The sequence below is a fragment of the Poecilia formosa genome, unplaced genomic scaffold (genome assembly GCF_000485575.1).
Source record: "Poecilia formosa unplaced genomic scaffold, Poecilia_formosa-5.1.2 Scaffold1297, whole genome shotgun sequence".
In the NCBI taxonomy this organism is placed as follows: Eukaryota; Metazoa; Chordata; class Actinopteri; order Cyprinodontiformes; family Poeciliidae; genus Poecilia; species Poecilia formosa.
In genome coordinates, this window is record NW_006801236.1 from 12,418 (window position 1) to 18,215 (window position 5,798).

The 5,798-nt window shown below is 32.4% G+C and overlaps 1 long non-coding RNA gene across 1 annotated transcript; it reads left to right on the top strand.

The window, feature by feature from the left end:
• The first annotated feature begins 2,003 nt into the window (after positions 1–2,003).
• LOC103132761 (uncharacterized) lies at positions 2,004–5,783 on the top strand. The gene is made up of 4 exons (XR_475616.2): positions 2,004–2,172; positions 4,552–4,593; positions 4,802–4,898; positions 5,329–5,783. It is a non-coding gene; the product is annotated as an uncharacterized LOC103132761 (long non-coding RNA).
• Positions 5,784–5,798: the final 15 nt, after the last annotated feature.

Genomic DNA, 5,798 nt, shown 5'->3' on the forward strand with positions numbered 1-5,798 from the left:
AAACTGATAAATGAAAAAAAGAAAATTGAAAAAGAATAAATGAAAACTGAACATTTTAAATGGATACATAAAAATAGCATAAATGAAAAAGGGATAAACTGATAAATGAAAAAACGAAAGATGAAAGAGATTAATGAAAAAGAGATAAATGAAAATAAATAAATGAAAATGGGAAAATGAAAAACAGATAATGAAAATGAAAAATTGTAAACAGATAAATGAAAATGAAAAAATGGAAAAGAATAAATATAAAAGGAAAAGAGGGAAATTAAAAAAGGCCAGACAGAAATAAATCTGGGAATAAATAAATGTATATATTAATAAATATAAATGGGAATAAAGATGCCAATTACTCATTTATTTATTTTTTACTCATTTATTTAATTTATTTTACCTATTTATTTATTTATTTAATTTTGACTAAAATGGCTCTCCATAAACGGAGCTTTATCTTTAAAAAAAACGGAGCAAAGGATACAAGCGCGGATGTTTTGAAATATATCTACCGTCATAAAGGAGAGCTGGAGAAGTTTGGCAGTGAAAAGAAAGAGGACAGCAGAGGTCAGTAAAGCAAGTATGATGGAGTTTTATGGCCAGGCTAAGAAAATTTTATTTTCAAATACAAGAATGCAGTCATAATACTACGAGAACCCAGTCATATTAGCAGAATAATTTAAATATTGGCAGAGTAAAGACGCAATATTGCCAGAAGAAAGTCGTTAAATTAAAAAGCTTCATAGAGTGATATGTAACGTGACCCGCTCAGCAAGTCTGGTTCTAAATAAAAAGTTGCTTAAACAATCGTTTCAAAGTCCTGGGGCTGAAATTTTGCTTCTGATGTGCTAAAACACTTAGTACTTACTCATTTGTTAAACCAGTACCAACTACAAGACCCTCAGTATTCCGTAATTTAGTGTAGTATGGTGAAAAGATACAAAATTATGATTTTATTCTCGTCCAACTTTACTTGTATTTAAAGCCCAAATCAAAAACTCAGAGCCTGGCGCTAATACTCCATCATATGTAAATTTAGCTTGCAGAAAAAGGCCAGGAAGTAGACATCTAAAATAAATAGTTCCCAAATAAAGTTTTATAATTAATCATGGTTACCTTTGAGACATTTTGTTGGAGACCCACATCCTACGGCAGGAAATGAGAGCTGACAAGGATTCCAACAGAAACTTCTAGTTAATTTTTATCAGTCACTCATAGCTGCAGGCTCAAACAGAAACTTCTACATTACACATTTTACATTATTTCAAGTTCATTGTCAAAATCACATCTATGACCTCTTTAGCTTCTCCAATTCAGCATCAAAACAACATTAATACAAGTATTTTGCATTGATTCTTATTCAGTTACTCAAAATATTTAGACTTCCTCCTTTAAAACTCTGCAGGCTGGAAACTTACTTCCTCTTTTCTCAGGAAGCTGCTGTTCCTTCTCCGTGACTTGACAGCACTCTTCTGTCAAATCATATAGTTTAAATAGCATTTTGAAATTTCATTGAAAAATAAAAAAAAGAATAAAGCATTTTGAAAAGACAACTTTCACCTTGAGAATGAGTTGACCGGAGCATGTTTCACTCTTCAAGTGAGCAATGTTTGAATTTTCCACATGGCCCACACTGCTGAACTCTTTCTATATTGTGAAATCTAAAAATGTTTATTTTACTACTCGTAAAAAGATATCTTAAATTATAATTGTCAAGTTCAGATGATGAATCTGGTGATGCCATTTGAGACTTATTGAAAGCCCTGGCCTACTAGATACATCAAATGTAACTGAAGATATCTTGAATTATTATTTTTAGAAGTAAAACTGTTAATGAAAATATCTTAAATTATTATTAGTCAAAATTAAGTTGTTTTTAGACATCTAGAATGTAATTACAGTTAGTCAGAAGAAACAGAGTATATGTTAAAATGGTCTTCCATACTATTCTTACCACTTACACATACACTGCTTTAAAAAAAATGCTGACACTAAAGTTTTACTTTCACGTCTTTTTCTGTGGCGCAGATTATTTTCTGTTAACATCTAACAGCAGGTAAGAGAATCCTATCATTGCGTACGGAACAATATAAATAATTAATCTATCAATAGGATTCCTCTTTATGACTTTCACCTTACAGGACTCAACTGTTTAGTCACAAGAAATTATGCAAACGGGTAAGTCGGCTCGTTAATTTTTGCCATCTTGTAGTTTTGAAACAGAAGTGAATCTCAGAGCTGTTTTTAGGTTAGTTGATTTTCAACGTTTAAATGTGGAGTCATTTTTATTATTGGTATTGTCGTCTAACTCCTCTTACTTGTAAATATTTATTACAAGTAAATTTGCAAATGGGTTATTGATGTATAAGGATTTCCACTAAGCTAAAATAATTTTAAACATATGTATATCCACTGCAGTTACTAGAACATTTGAAATGTTGTGCACAGAAATAATAATTTCACATTAAAATGAGCAATGATTTTTCTTCAATATGATTTGGCTGTGGTCTTAAAAAATGTCATGTGGTGCAACCATGATTTATTTTAAATTAAGGTATTTTTCATGATGTACTAAACATTTGCTTTATAAGTTTCCATTTATTTAAGGTGTTTAGAAACAAAGTTTTTACATTTCTTTTATTTTCTGGCAATTATGACAGTTTTTCCCCAAATAAACTGTTAAATTCCATTTATAATTGACTCGACCACTATTTTTCTTCACCATTTCATCAAATGTGTTAATAAATAAATAAATACCAGTCACTTGAGGATACTGTATTATAATTAATGTTTATGCTCCAGTTAATAGATATTCTATTTTGAATTCAATAAATTTACTTTTTTAATTGATCGTGCCAAATGATTTATACAATAAATGTAGCCAGAAAACAGCTCAAAATTTTTTTAATACATAAAAATAGAATTACATCCAGTAACAGTACATCATTACAAAAGAACAACACAAATAGAACACAGCAATTTAATTTGCATAAAAATTAATGCAGTAATCAACTTTGTAGCAAACATTTCAAACATATGCCTCATAAAATCAGAATATACAGGAGATTGCTTTAATTTCCTAATTTTATTTAAAAAACTGAATAAAGACAGAATTTTTCTATCTCCCAAATGTAAATATATTAATGAAAATATAATAATTAAGTTTAAGTTTAACTATTTTAAGCAGAACTATGTCTAATAAGTAATGGTCTCAAAACAGAAAAAAATTAAATGAACTTCAGAACCATCGTGTTACTCCTGGGTCGAGACGCTCCGATTAAGTTTATTCCTGTCGATTCTGATCTCCCACGAGGGCCGATCACTGCCGATCACCAATACTGATCACATGGATTGACTGTTAATTTTTCGCTTTAGGTATAAATGACACTATCTGGCAAAATGGAACCATAAAATCACCTAATTTAGACAAAAACATGTATAATACTTGCAGGCACAATGCAGCAAGTATTCAGTCAAAAGGATAACTGTAAAACCTGCAATCAGTAAAAGTAATCAGTAAAATTTGTTGTGTTGATGCATTTTGACGAGCTTCACTCCTGAAGTATTGTTATATCACAAGATGCAAACTTCCCATCACTCTTGGAGCGTTAAATTTCCACTTGCTTAGGATTTGCTGCCTTGCGCAGCGTGAAGGAAAAGCAGGCTGCAAAGTATGAGGTGATTGGTTTTTGTAATCGGCAACAAAAGACAATAATCGGCGGTCACAAGTCATAGAAATTGGTCAGTTATGATCAGTGGCCATTCGATTGATAAACCACTACTCCTGGGCACTTTAATGTCCAAGTGAACAAAGGGAAATGCTTATTGTCAAGCAGGTTTTAGAACCAGACATTTGTGAACTTTGCCCAGTCTTGGCTGTTCAACTTGGAACTCTATGAGGTTTTGCTGGTTGTGGTTCTGATGACCATGTGACCAAGTTCCTGTCATTAGACTGTCACATGGTGCTGACTTTTACTTCTTCTCTCACATCCTGAATTACGTGGGCCACATATGGTACTTCATCATAGCTCATAGTTTGATGACAGTGGGATCTAGTAAAATAGATCAAAACAGTAAATGACTAAATACATGCTGTGACTAGTCCTGTAATGTTACATGTTCTATTGTATTTTTATCATGATATTGTTAAGAAAATACTAGAACTGAACAAAAACCTATTCTGGAAATAATAATACAAAGTATTGCTTTTGCATTGGAGTCTTGAAATCAAAAATAAAAGCACAGAAACTAAATGTATCATAACAACGGTCGCACCACATGATACTTAGTCGCACCACATAATATTTTCATGTTCAGTCATTATTAACCGGCAAATAATTTGCCTTCTTAAAAAACAACCTAGCTTCCCACACAGTGCAAATATGAAATGTACAATCAAAATAGAAAATTATAGGAATATTTCAATATTAATAGTTTTTTTGAGGTCATACCACATGACACCCAAATATGTCAACTACATACCTACTGCTAAAAGTGACACTTAAAAAAAAAAAAAAAAAAACGAGAAAGATTAACAAACCTGTTTGCTTTCTCCAGGGATTTTTGACAGACTGTTGGATGATACAATACCAGAGATGGGTTAGTTGCATTTACTTAACCCTCCTGTTGTCCTCGGGTCAGAATGATACTTAGTATCTTGTTTCATGAATTTATTCATGATCTTCGAACATTATTAGGATTCGCTGAGGCTCTATGTTCAGAGTATATGTCTATGTTGACTAAGGAGTGATCTCTTAGAGACTGATTAGAATAAAAAAGCAGTTCAGTGATGAGTGTTTTTTTGCAGATCTAAGCTGATGATCTGAATTTGGCATCATGGAGGCATCTGAAGAGGAAGTTCCTTTCTCTGAAAGCACTCTATGCAAGGAAGAAGAGGGTCAGAGGTGAGATGACGATCCCATAATCTAATTGTATGCATATGTATTAATAATTATAGCCCTCAGGGATATTGTTTTAAAGTTACAGTGCCTATTAAATTTTTTCACCCTGTTGGACGTTTAATCCTTTCTATTGCTTTTAAAAATCAATCATGATCAAAAAAATGTGCCTTTTTGACCAAGAAATTAAAATGCATTAAATAAAAATATTTAACATAAAATAAATGAGTAAATAAAGGGATACATAGTCAAACCCTTCAACTGATGGGTTGAAGGGTTTGATGCACTTTTAGCTTCAATAACAGCACTGAGTCTGAGTGAATCGGTCTCAATCAAGCTTCCACAGTCACATTATAGACTCTCATTAATACTAGAACTTGGTTTCTGTCAGTAAATGAGGTAGATGTTTGACAGGCACTGACATTCACATCCACAGGAAACGACAGAAACAAGAATCTGGACCAACCTGTCTGTCCATCAAGAGCAGCTTCTCAAAACAGGATGCTATTGATTTTAACCTTGACCAACCTTTAGGTACAAAGAGGTGAGTTTAATGGACATTTCTTATGTAATGTGAGTCCCACTGAAAGTTTTTCATTCCAAAATAACTGCTTTTATTTGTTCTTAGAGGTTGAATATGATACAGCTGCATTCCTCTGTCAAACCAACTTTTTTCTAATCCATCATCACTAATATAATGTGGTTAATATACATTATCACTCTCAGTAGAAACCATCTTAGTTCTACCACAAAAGCTAACATTCATAGACGTCCTTGTCTCCACTTTTGTGGGTGCAGCAGCCAGTCAGCAACAAGGAACATGAATGGTATTGAGGATTAGAAAGGTGGCTATTCTCTTAAATATCTAAGTAAAAGAAATAACGCACAGAGACGTAGTTCTTGCTG